This window comes from Nomascus leucogenys, chromosome 15, assembly GCF_006542625.1.
Source record: "Nomascus leucogenys isolate Asia chromosome 15, Asia_NLE_v1, whole genome shotgun sequence".
NCBI lineage: Eukaryota > Metazoa > Chordata > Mammalia > Primates > Hylobatidae > Nomascus > Nomascus leucogenys.
Window position 1 is genome coordinate 106,006,335 of NC_044395.1, and position 17,144 is coordinate 106,023,478.

General features: G+C 43.5%; 1 pseudogene; it reads left to right on the forward strand.

The window, feature by feature from the left end:
• The first annotated feature begins 284 nt into the window (after window positions 1-284).
• Window positions 285-7,237, forward strand: LOC100593735 (annotated as a pseudogene).
• The last annotated feature ends 9,907 nt before the right edge of the window (window positions 7,238-17,144 follow it).

Below are 17,144 nucleotides of genomic sequence, written 5' to 3' on the forward strand. Positions count from 1 at the left end.
AGTTCAGGACTAGCCTAGCCAACATGGTGAAACCCCGTCTCTACTAAAAATACAAAACTTAGCCAGGCGTGGTGGCACATGCCTGTAATGCCAGCTACTCAGGAGGCTGAGGCAGGAGAATCGCTTGAACTCAGGAGGCAGAGGTTTCAGTCAGTCGAAATCGCACCACTGCATTCCAGCCTGGGCAGCAGAGCAAGACTTCATCTCCAAAAAAAAAGAATCTGGGATGACTGCAGGTTCTTTCAGGCAAAGTTCTTTTGCTTGCCGTGGTAGAAATCCACATCATGGAATTAGTGAAGGAGGGACCTCGTTGGAAGGATATCAGGTATGTCGCAGGGCAGGAGCAGTCGGCTCAGAAGGACCCGGGTACCAAACCCTGGAAGATGGACTCCCCGGGAATCCTCAGAAGCAGCAACACCCCACGTTTGGCTGCTGCCAGCTGCACTTAAGTTTCCTCGGCCTGCTTGCCCCAGCCTTGGGGGCCTGTGGCGGGAGGGGAGGAGGTTGGCACAGCCCTTTGGCTCTGCAGCACACCTCCTGTAGTGCACCATGAATTAGTATTTTTAATAAATCCTGTAATTATCTTGTGAACAGAACATTTTTGTGGCACTGTGTTTTTCGGTGTTAAAAGCATTAATTTGTTCAATATAAACATTAAAAATATACCATCGTTTTTGTAACCTTGTTTCTTTATTTCTTCATGGAAAGTGGGCTCTAAGGCCCCAACTAAGAGGTGCACTTGGCTTTGTGTAGCCACCCCAAGTGGCCAGCCAGACTGCGGCCAGCTCTCAGACCTGGGTTGGAATGTCTAGGGGTGACACTCTGACCTGCTCAGCTTAGGAGAGAGGTTCAACCAGCACAGCTAACTGTTAGACCGAAAGCTCCCTTTTCCACACAAGGGAAAAAGAGTCATTATGGGCTGGACAGACACCCACAACGTGTCTACAAGATTAGCCTCTTCCTGGGCTCACCCTGTGCAGAATCTCAGATACTGCAGGTCTCCAACCAGCTGGGCAGAGGACCTCAGAACTGTGGAATCTCAGGGGAGCTCACCTTGCAGCTGAACTTTCCTAAGTGTCTACGACCCTGCTTCCTCCCAATTCCTGTCTCTCTAGTACATCGCTATTTTCTCTTGATCCTGAAATTTTTTTATTTGTAATGTTCTGTTTTATCATATGTTTTGCGTTCCCTCAAGTCAGTCCTTTGTGGCAGGACAAAAGACCGAAAAGTTGAATAAATATCAGGTTTGTACTTACTGTCATCAAATCAACACACATCTTGTAGGCGTCTCAGGAGCCTAGCCAACCTCCAAGAGGGCTTGGTCCAAGTTAGACTTGATTTGTCCTTCCTCTTTCCCTCCCTCCCTTCCTTCTTCTCTCTCTCTCCCTCCCTCCCTCCTTTCTTCCCTCCTCCTCTCCCTCACTATCTTTCTCTTTGCTTCCTTTTTTTTTGTTTTCTATGAGTAACTTTTTTTTGTAGAAGCAATACAAATATCTTTAAAAACCTTTTTTAAACACTGAAGTATGACCAATAAAATAAAAACGATTCAAATTCCCACCACATTTCCCCTAAGAGGTAATTACTATTAATATTTTGGTCTACAACTTTCTAGATAATTTTCAATAAAATTAGCCTCACGGTGAAAATAATCCTACTGTATCACTAACTTATATCCTATTTTTTAACTTGGCAGTATGTTATGTTTCTTTGCACATCATTGCATTTTCTTCTGGAAACATTTTATTTTCTAAACTGGAATCAAATTTGTTTTTCTGATATATAAAATATTTAACCAATACCGAGAAATAAAGAGTCCCTCATAATCCCACTTCCTAAAAATAGTCACTATTAATTTTTAAAATCCTTCAAGTTTTTATGTATGTTTAAACACACATTTATATAGACAGACTCCTAACACATTGTTGGATAGGGTTTGGTAAACTGCTTTTTCCTTCTTAACACTCAATCATGAGTATCTTCCCACATCAATACATAGAACGCATCATCGGGCCGAGCGTGGTGGCTCATGCCTGTAATTCCAGCACTTTGAGAGGCCGAGGTGGGCGGATCACCTGAGGTCAGGAGTTTGAGACCAACCTGACCAACATGGAGAAACCCTGTCTCTACTAAAAATACAAAAATTAGCCGGGCATGGTGGCATGTGCCTGTAATCCTAGCTACCCAGGAGGCCGAGGCAGGAGAATCACTGGAACCCAGGAGGCAGAGGCTGCAGTGAGCCGAAAAGAATGCATCATCGTTCTTGATGGCTACATTGAATTCTATTACATTGAATAAATGGACCATAATTTCTTTAACCAATCACTTCTTGTTGGAAACATATTCTAATTTTTCCATTTTTCACTATTATAGGGAATTACTATTTTTTCAATTGTTCGCTATTATAAGGAATTACTCTTTTTTCAATTTTTCACTATTATAGGGAATTACAGTTTTTTCAATTTTTCGCTATTATAAGGAATTACTATTTTTTCAATTTTTCGCTATTATAGGGAATTACTATTTTTTCAATTTTTCACTATTATAAGGAGTTACTAATTTTTCCGTTTTTCACTATTAGAAGGAGTACTGTACTAAGCATCATCGTGTACGCTTCTTTGTCATATATCTGATTACTCCTTTAGAAAAAAATTCCTAGAAGGAAGATCGCTGAGAAAAAAAGGATACATCTTTTAAAATTTGATCATATCAATAAATAGTCCTCTAGAAAATTGCACCAATTCACATTTCGCCAATATGTATGAGATAAACTGATTTTCCACACTATCTCCAACATTGGCCACTATCACTCTTTTTTATCTTTGCCAATAAGATGGCTGAAAATGAGATTTCATTTTGGTTTCAATCTGTAAGTCTTTGATTATCAGTGAGGTTGAAGCATGCTTTTATATCTTTATTTGTCCAATTTAGTTTATGAATTACTTATTTATGTGTTTTGCCTATTTTATTTTATAAAAGGATTCTTCTTTCCTTATTGATTGGTAAAAGTCCTTTATATATCAAGGCTATTGACCTTGACATCTATGTTGAAATTGTTTTTTTTCACTTAGTTCATTGTATCTTTTGCCATAGAAAGTTTTTATTTTTATATACTTGGTGGGTTTTCTTTTGAGATGGGGTCTCATTCTGTCACCCAGGCTGGAGTGCAGTGGCATGATCTCAGCTCACTGGAACCTCTGGCTCCTGGGTTCAAGCTATTCTCCTGCCTCAGCCTCCCGAGTAGTTGGGACTACAGGTGTATGCCACTATGCCCAGCTAATTTTTGTATTTTTAGTAGAGACCGGGTTCCCTCATGTTGACCAGACTGGTCTCAAACTCCTGACTTCAAGTGATCCACCCACCTCAGCCTCCCAAAGTGTATTTTTATGTATTTGTACCAGCCTGAGCAAACAAAAAGCCAAGTGATGGCCTTAAACCATACAATATTAGCTGTTTAGTTAACCTGAAATTCAGAAGTAGGTGGTCACAGGATTGGTCTGGTGGTTCAAAGATGTCATCAGTCTCTGTATGTCCTTCAGATTTGCCATTTAGTGTGTGTTGACAGTACCTTCCCTCAGTGAGACAAAATGCCTGCCACACCTTTGAATATGACATCCTCGTACTCTGATTAGGAAGGATGAGGACAAAAAAAAAAAGAAGAGAATAAGGACAAAGAATTTTTTTGCCATCCCCCAGATCTACTATTTTCATCAGTGAGGAAATTCTTTCCCAGAAGGTCCCAGTAGATTTTTACTTACATCTCACTGGTAACTGGTAGTGTGTGCTGAAATAATCAAACCTGCCAATCACTTCCTCTATGACTTGTGGCTTAACACCACATTACCAAAAGACCTCCCTATCCCCAAATTCTTTTTTCTTTTCTTTTTTTTTTTTTTTTTTTTTTTTTTTTTTTTTTGAGACTGAGTCTCACTGTGTCACCAGGCTGGAGTGCAGTGGTGCAATCTCGGCTCACTGCAACCTCCGCCTCCTGGGTTCACACCATTCTCCTGAGTAGCTGGGACTATAGGCAAGTGCCACCACGCCCAGCTAGTTTTTGTATTTTTAGTAGAGATGAGGTTTCACCATGTTGGCCAGGATGGTCTCGATCTCTTGACCTCGTGATCCACCTGCCTTGGCCTCCCAAAGTGCTGGGATTACAGGCGTCAGCCACTGCACCTGGCCCCCAAAATTCTTTTAAAATGTAATCCACTACTATCTCCTAGGACTTTTGAGTTTTTGTTTCTTTGTTTTATTTCCAAATCCTTAAACTATCTGGAATTTATTTAGGAGTATAGTAGGAGACAACTTTACTTTTTTTTCCAAAGGATATCCGATGTATGGATAACTTTTATTAAATAATCAATATTTTCCCCATCAAGTTGAAATATCATCTTCATTATTTACCAAAATCTCCTAAATTCATGGGTCTAGCTCCATGGATCTGTCTTTTCTTGCTCCAGTACCACAATGTTTTTCATCACTACAGTTTCATATCAGGTAGCACAAGTTATTCTTTCTTCATTATTTTCTTGGCTATTCTTTATTTGTTTATTCTTCTAGATAAACATTAGGATTAGTTTAACTAGTCCCACCCACCCACCAACGAATGTTTTCTTTAGCATTTTGATTTGACTTACTTTAAACTTATAGATGAACTTTAGAAGGCTTCACATCTTTACCAATAATTAGTCTTTCCTCCCAGGATCTTGGACGGTGCCTCTCCACTTTTCATCTTCTTTTATGCCCTTTAGCAAAGTTTTATCATTTCTTCATAAATATCTTGCACATTTTTGTTAAGCGTATTTATTTGTATTTTATTTTTTATGCTGATTGTAAATGGGACATCTTATACCAATAGGAAAACTCAAGAAGGATCATTTGTTCATTTCTTAAATATATTCTATTTGTCTGGGCGAGGTGGCTGACGCCTGTAATCCCGGCACTTTGGGAGGCAGGGGCAGGAGGATCACCTGAGGTCAGGAGTTCGAAACCAGCCTGGCCAACATGGCAAAACTGGGTCTGTACTAAAAATACAAAAATTAGCCAGGCATGGTGGCAGGCACCTATAATCCCAGCTACTTGGGAGGCTGAGGCATGAGAATCGCTTGAACCCAGGAGGCGGAGCTTGCAGTGAGCCAAGATCACGCCACTGCGCTCTAGCCTGGGTGACAGAGCAAGACTCCATCTCAAAAAATAAATAAATAAATAAATAAAATAAAATAAAATATATATATATTATATTTGGCTATGATTATTTGAAAATATTCCTTGATTTAATTTGCTAATATTTATTTGTCATTTATTTGCAAGAAAGGTAAGGATGAAATATTTTTATCCTTTGAAGGACTTTTATAATAACTTTTGCAAAGTTTGTAAATGAATCAGGGAAATTTCAGTCTTAATATTACTCTAGAAATGTATCATTCAACAAATACAGTAGCCACCAACCATGTGTGGCAAATGAGCACTTGAAATGTGGCTACAGTGGCCCACTCCTGTAATCCTAGCACTTTGGGAGGCCGAGGCGAGTGGATCCCTTGAGTCTGGGAGTTTGAAGCCAGCCTGGGCAACATGGCAAAACCCTGTCTGTACTAAAAATACAAAAAATTAGCTGAGCATGGTGATGCGTGCCTCTAGTCACAGCTACCCATGAGGCTGAGGTGCCAGAATCACCTGAGCCTAGAAGATCCAGGCCACAGTGAGCTGTGATTACGCCACTGCACTCCAACCTGGGCGACAGAGTGAGACCCTGTATAAAAACGAAGAAGAAGGAGAAGGAGAAATGTGGCTACTGCCAGTGAAGAACTAAATTTATTTTTATTATTATTTTGAGACAGGGTCTCACTCTGTTACCCAGGCTGGAGTGCAGTGGTGCATTTATTGCTAACTGCAGCCTCCAACTCCTGGGCTTGAGTGATCCTCCCAACTCAGCCTCCCAAAGTTGCTGGGATTATAAAGCACACTCGACCATGCCTGGCTAATTTTTCTTTTTTTCTTTTTGTAGGGATGGAGTCTTGCTGTGTTGCTCAGGCTGGTCTTGAACTCCTGGCCTCAAGTGATCCTCCCACCTTGGCCTCTCAAAGTGTTAAGATTACAAGCATGAGCCACTCTCCCTGGACAATGTTATTTATCTTTAACTAACATTTAAACTTAAAAACTGATGTTTGACTTAGTTACTGGAAAACGTTTAAGTATTTTGGAACAATGTAGGTATGTGAATCTGCTTTTCAACTGTAAATTTACTTTATAAAATCTAAGTCTTCAGAGATAAGTATTTCTGATGAAAATTTAGTGTCTGAATTGAGATATGCTGTAAATATAAAATACACAGGGGTCGGAGCCACGGGGGCGCGGGCAGCCCGGGATGTCCACCCCCTCCTTCTGTCCTGGATGGTTAGGACGTGCTTCCCCAACTGGACCTCCTCCCACCTGCTTCACCGTCCCCTCCGGCGCTCCTGCCTTCTGAAGAGGAGGCTCCTGCTCCAATGGGGGCCTCACTTATTGCGGACTTAGAGCAGCTGCACCTGCCCCCATCCCCACCCCCACCACAGGCCCCTGCGGAGGGACCTTCAGTCCAGCCTGGGCCGGATCCCCTCAGGCCCGTGGAAAAAGCTGCCGCCTCCCCCAGCAGAGCCTGTTGAGAGAGAGGCGTCCACAGACATCCGTGCCTTCTGCCATAAGACTGTCTCCCCCCAGGAGCTGGCTGTGGAGGCCATGAAGAGGCAGTACCATGCCCAGTTCTTCACGTGCCGTACCTGCCACCGCCAGCTGGCTGGGCAGAGCTTCTACCAGAAGGATGCGCGACCCCTTTGCGAACCCTGCTGCCAGGACACGCTGCAGAAGTGCAGCAAGTGTGGCGAGGTGGTCCGGGAGCACATCATCGGGCCCCGGGCCAGGCCTTCCACCCCTCCTGCTTCACGTGTGTGACCTGCGCCCGGTGCGTCGGGGATGAGAGCTTTGCCCTGGGCAGCCAGAACGAGGTGTACTGCCTGGACGACTTCTACAGGAAATTTGCCCCCGTCTGCAGCATCTGTGAGAATCCCGTCATTCCTCGGGATGGGAAAGATCTGCCTTCAAAATCGAGTGCACTGGAAGAAACTTCCATGAAAATTGCTACAGGTATGAGGACTGCAGGATCCTCCTGTCTATTGAGCCCACGGACCAAGGCTGCTACCCCCTCAACAACCGTCTCTTCTGCAAGGCGTGCCACCTGAAGCAGAGTGCTGCGGGGTGCTGCTGAGAGTGCCCGCCGGGTGTCAGGCAGTGAGCAGACCACTAGCCCCGGCTGGGGCCCTTCCCTGACTTGGTTTCCCTTCCTGACCTGCTCTTGCACACTTTCCTTCTGAGCCTCCATGGGGACCAGCCTGCAAGTCGGCCCATCCTTTACAGGACACAGCGGGGCTGAGCGCCGTCAGACCTTCCACTCCTCCTTTACCCTCTGGGCACCAGAAGGTTCCTGGACCATGCGCGTCGCCCCCAGAATTCCTTGCTGGCCCCACCCCACTTCCAGGGGAAAGCTGGGGGGAGTCTGCCAGGGAAACTTGGACCCCAAGTACTGACTGTAGCTGTCTAGTCGGGGTGCTGAGACCAGCATGGCTTTGCATGGTTGAGCTGTTTGAGGAAAAACTCCAAAGTCCCTGACAAAGTGCTTTTTAGGCTGAACGCAGTGGCTCAAGCCTGTAATCCCAGCACTTTGGGAGGCCAAGATGGGCGGATCACTTGAGGTCAGGAGTTCAAGACCCGCCTGACCAACACGGTGAAACCCCGTTTGTACTAAAAATACAAAAATTAGCCAGACGTGGTGGCACATGCTTGTAGTCCCAGCTACTTGGGAGGCTGAGGCAGGAGAATTGCTTGAACGTGGGAGGCAGAGGTTGCAGAGCTGAGCTTGCACAACTGCATTCCAGCCTGGGCGACAGAGTGAGACTCCATCTCAAAAAAACAAAAAATGCTTTTGAAAATGTTGAGGTTGGCTGGGCGCAGTGGCTAATGCCTATAATCCCAGCACTTTGGGAGGGCAAGGCGGGTGGATCATCTGAGGTCAGGAGTTCGAGACCAGCCTGGCCAACATGGTGAAACTCTGTCTCTACTAAAAATACAAAAAATTAGCCGGTCATGGTGGCTGCTGCCTGTAATCCCAGCTACTAGGGAGGCTGAGGCAGGAGAATGGCTTAAACCCAGGAAGCAGAGGTTGCAGTGAGCCGAAATCGTGCCACTGCACTCCAGCTTGGGCAATAAGAGTGAAACTCCATCTCAAAATAAAAAAAAAAAGAAAAAAGGAAAGAAAAGAAAATGCTGAGGTTGAAATGATGGGAATCAACACTCTTTGGATTTAGAGGAAAGAATGTAACAGCAAACACCTCCCCTTGCTTTGCACACGTACAAGAATGGGACCCATTGGGGGCACAGCCTGGACTTCCTCATTCTGGAATGTGTGGTGCTAAAGTGGGGCTGAGGCCCAGGCCTAGGAGGAGAGGGTGGTCCACAGATACCCGGGATGTTAGCAGCCCCCAATCTGCCTTCTGGCACCTCCTCCCGGGTGCTGTAGTGAGTCAGCAGGCATGGGGTGAGAGCCTGTTGCATGCTGGGCACAGGGCCGAGTGTGCCTCCTGCAGCCTTGACAGGGGCCATGCACCACCCCACCCCCAAACACACACAAGCACTTCTCCAGGACGGTTCCAGGACAGATGTCCCTTCAGTCCCCTAGTTATGACCCCAAGACCCACTCGGGCCCTGTAGCCCAGCCCGTCTTGTAACCACTGACTCCTCAATGCCACGTCTAGAAGATTCTTCTTCCCTTTGAAAGAGAATCATCATCGTTGCTTCATCACTTCTAAGACATTTTGTAGGGCATGGACAAGTTAAACAGAATGTGCTTTCCTCCCTGGGGTCTTGCTGTACCACAGGCTCCTGGGAGAACGTCACAGGGGCCGTGCACTGGGCAAGCTTCTCTGTAGAACCCCAGGGGCTTCAGCCCAGAGCACAGCATCTCACCCTAAGCCTGGAGAAGTGAGCCCCGAACTTCTGCATTCACAGACCACCTCCACAATTTTTATCATAACCAAAGGCCTCCTGCTCTGTTATTTCACTTAAATCAACGTGCTATTTTGTTTTCACTCACTTCTGACTTTAGCCTTGTGCTGAGCTGTGTATCTACAGTCATGTTCACGTGGCAGTTATGGTTGTCTTCTTACACATGAAAATAAATGCATAACTGTTTAAAATATATATATACGTGTATATATACACACACAAGCTGGGCGCTGTGGCTCACGCCTGTAACCCGAGCACTCTGGGAGGCTGAGGGGGGCAGATCACCTGAGGTCAGGAGTTTGAGACCAGCCTGGCCAACATAGTGAAACCCTGTCTCTACTAAAATTAGCTGGGCCTGGTGGTGGGTGCCTGTAATCCCAGCTATTCAGGAGGCTGAGGCGAGATAATCTCTTAAACCCGGGAGGCGGAGGTTGCAGTGAGCTGGGATCGCACCATTGCACTCCAGCCTGGGCAACAAGAGTGAAACTCCATCTCAAAAAAAAACAACAAAACACCAAACCCTGCCCCCCCCACGAAAAAATACTCAAGTTTGAAGACTTAGTGTGAAAGAAGAATGTAAAACACCCCAATAAGAATTTTTATATTGATTACACGTTGAAATGTTAAATTTTTGAAATATTGGATTAAATAAAATACATTATGAAAATTAATTTAACTTTTTTTTTACTTTTTAAAACATGACTACTAAAGAATTTTAAATTATATATGAGGCTCATGTTGTGTTTCTATTGGACACCACTGCTCTAGATTTTTAAATAATAGCATTTATCTGATTCTTAACATTTCCCAGAACTACACTTGTTTTTTATAACTGCTTACTGTTTCATCAAATGGATATAGTAAGTGTGTCTGACTGATCTGTATTTTTTACTTAATTAACTTTTTTTTTTTTTTAAGAGACTGAATCTCACTCTGTTGCCCAGGCTGGAACACAGTGGCATGATCCTAGCTCACTGCAGCCTTGAACTCCTGGACTCAAGTGATCTGCCCACCTTGGCCTCCCAAAGTGCTGAGATTATAAGCATGAGCCACCACACCTGGCCCAATCTGATATTTGTGAATATTTAAGTTTTTTCATCCTTTCTTTCTTTTGGTAAATAATTTTGTGTTTAACAAGTTTGTGGCTGTATCTTCATACAGGGGAGTGACATAATCAGATTTGCTTTCTGAAAATCATTTTGGCTATATTGTAGAAAACATGCTGGCTAAGGGCAAGCATGGATTCAGGGAAACCAGTTAAGATGCGCTTGCAGAAGTTCTGGGGAGATGGGACCAGTGGAGATGGAAAGAAGGGGATACTTTCCTGAGACACTTTGGACATAGAGCCCACAGGACTTGGAATGGATTGGATACTGGAGTCATGGGGAGGGAGTCCAGGATGACTCCCAAGATTCTCGTTGAGTAACCAGAGGTTGGCAAGACAATCACTGAATTGGGAACCCTAAAAAAGGAGTACTTTGGGGGAATTGTTCAGTTTTGGAATGCTCTTGAGATATCCAAGTAGAGATGTGGAATAGCCAGGTGTACAGCAAGAGGAGAGGCAAGGATAGAGATTAAATTTGGGAGTCATTGGTGTACAGACAATATTTAAAGCCTCAATGGGCCAGGCGAGGTGGCTCATGCCTGTAATCCCAGCACTTTGGGAGGCCGAGGTGGAAGAATCACCTGAGGTTGGGAGCTCGAGACCAGCCTGACCAACATGGAGAAACCCCATCTCTACTAAAAATATAAAATTAGCTGGGCGCATGCCTGTAATCCCAGCTACTCTGGAAGCTGAGCCAGGAGAATCACTTGAACCTGGGAGGCAGAGGTTGCAGTGAGCTGAGATCGTGCGATTGCACTCCAGCTTGGGCAACAAGAGCAAAACTCCGTCTCAAAAATAAAAAATAAATAAAAGTCTCAGAGGGTCTGAATGAGGTTGTCAGAGGAGAGACTGTAGATGGAGAGACCTGGGTGTTTTGTGGAGAGGGAGGAAGTAGCTAAGACCAAGCGTTGAGCAGCATCAATATTTAAAGCCAGGGAAGGAGGAGTCAGGACTGGAGGCTGCTTGAGAGAGGCCAGAGGTATAGATAGAAACAAAGCCAAGAGTGGTGTGGGGCTCGCAAAAGCCAAGAAAAGGTGGGGATTTTAGGGAGGGTGTCAATAAAATTGCTGAGAGGTTAAGTGAGATGAGAAACTTAAACAATGCCTATTGTTCCATCTCACTAATAATCAGTGACATGCAAATTAAAACAATAAGATATCAGTGTTCACCTATTCAATGGTAAAGATTTTCAAGATTAATAATATCCAGTGTGGGCAAAGATGGGGGAAGAGGTACTCTTAGACCCTGTTGGTAGAAATGTAATGGTACCAGCTTTGGGGGTGGTCTTGGCAGCATCTATCAAAATGTAAACTACATATACTCTTTTTTTCTCTTTTTTAATTTCCCAGCTACTACAACTGATACATATACACTTTAACCCAGCAATTTCTCTTCTAGTTTATTTATCCTAGAGAAATACTGGCTCATGCGCAAGAGATTGCAATTACAATACTGTTCACTTCAGCATTGTTTGTAAAACTGAAATACTGCTAATAACATAAATGTCCTTTGATAGAAAGAAGGCTATGTACATACAATTGACGACTGGGGAAGTAGTTTAAAAGAATGATGCAAATTTATATACACTTAAATGTAAAGGTCCCCAAGACAGCGTGAAGTGAAAAAGTGGCAGACCAATGTGTATAGGAAAGTCCTGTTGGTATACATTTTAACACCTGCATATTTGAATATATATAATATATATTATATATTAAATATAGTATATTAATATATATTTAATATTCAATATATAATATATAATATATGATATATAATATATAATATAAATATTTTATATTAAATAAATATATTAAATATTATGTATTAAATATATTTAATATTTTATATTAAATAAATATATTAAATATGTTATAGTAAATAAATGTTAATTATATATTAAATAAATATATAATTAATATTTTATATATAATAAATATAGATATAAATATAAATATGTATATACACATATTTTTTAGGCAGAGTCTCACTCTGTCACCCAGGCTGCAGTGCAGTGAAGCAATCTCAGTTCACTGCAACCTCCGTCTGCCAGGTTCAAGCAATTCTCCTGCCTCAGCCTCCCAAGTAGGGGGGAACTAAAGGCACACACCACCACGCCCAGCTAATTTTTCTATTTTTAGTAGAGATGAGGTTTCACTATGTTGGCCAGGCTGGTCTCGAACTCCTGACCTCAGGTTGTCCAACCACCTCAGGCTCCCAAAGTGCTGGGATTACAGGTGTGAGCCACCGCAGCGGCCCAAATATTTACATTCATATGCATATAAATGCATAGAAAACTGTCTGGAAGGATGCCTAGCAAACTGTTAATAATGATTAGCCTAGAAAGTGGTTTGGAGTGCTAAGGATGGGTGAAGGACGACTTACCTTTACTCCGTGTACTTTGGAATGGTTTACATTTTTAAAACAAAAAGTTATCTATGAATTTTTTAAATTTTTGTTTTTTGGTGAGCGTGGGATTCTGGAACATAGGAATTACTGGCAGTGAGTTAGTTAGCCAGGTTGTCTCAGTGATGGGTGATGGGGTGGGAACCATACTGGGAAGGTTTACCTATTTACATATGTGCTATTCTTCCACTATTACCTGCATTAGATCTGCAACACTGTGCCTGGGTCAGGATCTGGCGGGGAGGGGCGGGGCGGTGGTCAGGAAAGAATACGAGTTTGGTGTTAAAAGACTCCGATGGAGATCCTGGTACCACCATGAGCTAGCTGAGTCTTTTCTTATTTGTCTGTTTCATGAAAGTATTGATAGTAAGAGGGTGGCTGAAGGGTGGAAAGAAACTGAGATAAAGGGCCAATTTCCTGGGAGAGGTGGTGGAGGGACCCCTCCTGCCTCCACTTCAGACATAGCCCAGGGATTGGTGATGTATTCATGGGTGGGGAGCGGCAGGTGTGAGAATTAAATGAGATGATGTTGTGTTATAAACCATATTTAGGTGGTTGCTAACATTATCATAACACTGGATCTTGCACCACAAAATCTGAATTATTGCCCTGCATCTTGAAATGACTGTTTCAAGTGCCCATTCTAGGTAGACAAGCCTTGCCCAGGACCTGGTCTGCAAGACAGGGCAGCTTCATCCCCACAGCCTGCCCCAGCTGACTGCTAGTGGCACCCTGGGGAGCTGTGTTGAGAAGGATGCTCGAGGCCGGTGGGCAAGCACATCGCAATCCCTGGGCGATGTCTGAAGTGGAGGCAGGAGGGGCGCCTGGCCACGCACATGCCTCCTATTTACACAAGACAGTGAGAGAGGCAGAGGCTGTCCCTCACCACCTCTCCCAGGAAATTGGCTTTATCTCGCTTTCTTTCCACCCTTCAGCCATACTCTTACTATCAACGGGTTGTATCTAATCCTCTCTGAGGTGTCAAATTCCCTATTATGTCTCCTAGGGATGTTTGCATTTATTAAGGGCTTCTTAAAAACAGAAAAGCCTTCAAAATCCCCCCCAGATGACTCTTTAATGGTGGAATTAGAGCACAGTGAAAGGTAGTCATTCAAATATTTTTGGATCGAGAGCTTTATCCTTAATTCTTCAATCACACTTCAGAGAGCCCTTCTTTTTCTGCTCCTTTTAAAGTCAAAATGATACTCTGAGGTTTCAAAGGCGCAGTTTGATGACTCCTAGAAGGGCACCCCTCCCAGTCTAGGGTAACCACACTGCCTGCCTAGGTGACAGTTCAGGGAGGTTGGGGGATGGGTGTGGGAAGCCCAGACAGAGGTCAGCCAGCCCCAGCAAGAGTCTGGCGTGGGCTCCTTCTGGGGACAACCGGCTTCTCACTTCATTCCTCTTACAAACTCCATCTCTTCCCTCCAGGCCTTAACAAACAAGAAGGCGTTTGGGACATTAAAAAGGGCTTGTGCAAATGTTACATAATGATGACCGCAGCACAGTGATGGCAGCTTTTATGGGGGCCACCTAGGACTCAGGGCCCAGCCCCTGTGCAGGATCTCAAGCCATTTCCTTTCCCTCTTTCACATACATAAAATAGTTCACCCTCTCAATGATTTCCTAATCTTGAAACTGACTTTCCTAGAAGGGTGTTCTTTCATTCTGTCTGTATTGTTAGAGTTTTAAAATAATGATCATGTATTATTTTTTAAAAAGAGTTTTCCATTTTGGAGGGGAAAAAGAACAGGCTTTCTAATAGCTTTCTCTGTCTTCTTCCTTTACAGCTGAGTTATTTCATATTTTTTTTTTTTTTTTTTGAGACAGAGTCTCATTCTGTCTCCCAGGCTGGAGTGCAGTGACGCAATCTCGGCTCACTGCAACCTCCACTTCCCGCGTTCAAGCTATTCTCCTGCCTCAGCCTCCCAAGTAGCTGGGATTACAGGTGCCTGCCACCACACCTGGCTAATTTTTGTATTTTTAGTAGAGATGGTGTTTTGCCATGTTGGCCAGGCTGGTCACAAACTCGTGACCTCAGGTGATTCACCCGCCTCAGCCTCCCAAAGGGCTGGAATTACAGGCATGAGCCACCGCGCCTAGCCGCATTTGGTTTGATTAATCCATTGGCATAGAATAAAACAACTTTACCTGGGTAGTTTGAAAAACTTTGGAGCCTGGAGCCGTGAATACTTTGAATGACAGAGGTCCACCTAACGGGCCCACGGTGCTGGATAAGAAAAGCATTTTTATGTGTTTGAAAATGAAATGATCTCATTCTATTTGTCCTAAGTTGACTTTCCCATCCTTTATTATTATTTTTCATTATCTGTACTAGTTTTCTACTGCTGCATGACACATTATCACAAACGTTGTGGCCCAAACAACATCTATTTATTATCTTGCTGATTCCTTGGGGCAGACGTCTGGGCATGACTTAGGTGGGTCCTCAGTGAGTTTCACAAACCTGCAATGCAGATACTGGCTAGGGCTGTGGTCTCAGGCAGTTGTTGGCAGAATTCATCTTTTTGTAGCTGTAGACTCATGGCAGCGTGTTTCTTCAAGACCCGCAGCATCTTCTCCAATCTCAGGCAAGGGACTTGAATTACATCTGCAAAAATCCTCTCACATTTGTCATATAATGTCACCCATCAAAGGAGTGACCGTCCTCGTATGCACATGTCCCCCACACACTCAAGGGAAGGCGATTGATTAGGCAAGGCTCATTGGAGGTCACCTGAAAATGCTGCCTACCACATCATGCATGATACACTGAGCCATCATTTATTTCATTTACTTTTTATTTGTTTATATTTATTTATTTTATAATTTCAACTTTTATTTTAGATTTAGAGGGTACATGCACAGGTTTGTTATATGAGTATATTGCATGATGCTGAGGTTTGGGGTACGACTGATCACATCACCCAGGTAGTGAGCGTAGTACCCAACAGTTTTTCAATTCTTGTCCCCCTCCCTCCCTCCCTAGGAGTCCCCAGTGTCTATCATTGCCATCTTTATATCCATGAGTACCCAATGTTTAGCTCCCACTTATAAATAAGAATGTGCAGTATTTGGTTTTCTGTTCCTCCATTAATTCATTTAGGATAATGGCCTGTAGCTGTATCCATGTTGTTGCCAAGGACATAATTTCATTCTTTTTATGGCTGTGTAGTATTCCATGGTATATATACCACATTTTCTTTATCCAGTCCACTGTTGATGGGCACGTAGGTTGATTCCATGTTTTTGCTGTTGTGAATAGTGCTGCTATAGACATACAAGCACGTGTATCTTTTTGGTAAAATGATTTATTTTCTTTTGGATATATACCCAGTGATGGGATTGCTAGATTGAATGGTAGTTCTGTTTTAAGTGCTTTGAGAAATCTCCAAACTGCTTTCCACAGGGGCTGCACTAATTTACATTCCCACCAACCATGTATAAGCATTCCCTTTACTCCACAGCCTCACCAGCTTCTGCTGTTTTTTGACTTTTTTTTTTTTGAGATGGAATCTCGCTCTGTCACCCAGGCTGGAGTGCAGTGGCGCCATCTCGGCTCACTGCAAGCTCCGCCTCCCGGGTTCACGCCATTCTCCTGCCTCAGCCTCCCGAGTAGCTGGGACTACAGGCGCCTGCCAGCACGCCCGACTAATTTTTTGTATTTTTAGTAGAGACGGGGTTTCGCCATGTTAGCCAGGATGGTCTTATCTCCTGACCTCGTGATCCACCCGCCTCAGCCCCCCAAAGTGCTGGGATTACAGGCGTGAGCCACCGCACCTGGCCTTGACTTTTTAATAATAGCGATTTGACTGGTGTGAGATGGTATCTCACCGTGGTTTTGATTTGCATTTCTCTGATGATTGGTGATGCTGGGCATTTTTTTCATGTTTGTTGGCCACTTGTATGTCTTCTTTTGAGAAGGGTCTGTTTATGTACTTTGTCCACTTTTTTAATGGGTTTATTTGGGTTTTGCTTGTGAACTGTTCTAAGTTCCTTACAGATTCTGAATATTAGACCTTTGCCAGATGCATAGTTTGTGAATACTTTCTCCCATCCTGTAGATTGTCTTTTCACTCTGTTGATAGTTTCTTTTGCCATGCAGAAGATCTTTGGTTTACTTAGGCCCCAATTATCAATTTTTGGTTTTGTTGCAATTGCTTTTGAAGACTTAGAAATTCTTTCCCAAGGCCAACGTCCTCAATGGTGTTTCCTAGGATTTCTTCTAGTATTCTTATAGATTGAGGACTTTCATTTAAATCCTTAACCCATCTTGAGTTAATTTGTATATGTGATGAAAGGTAGGGGTCCAGTTTCATTCTTCCGCATATGGCTAACCAGCTATTCCAGCACCATTTATTGAATAGGGAGTCCTTTCCTCATTGCTTATTTTTGTCAACTTTGTCAAAGATCAGATGACTAAGGTGTGCAGCCTTATTTCTGGGTTTTCTATTCTGTTCCATTGGTCTATGTGTCTGTTTTTGTACCAGTACCATGCTGTTTTTGTCACTGTAGCCCTGTAGTATAGTTTGAAGTCAGGAAATGTGATACCTTTGGCTTTGTTCTTCTTGCTTATAATTGCTTTGGCTATTCAGGCTCTTTTTTG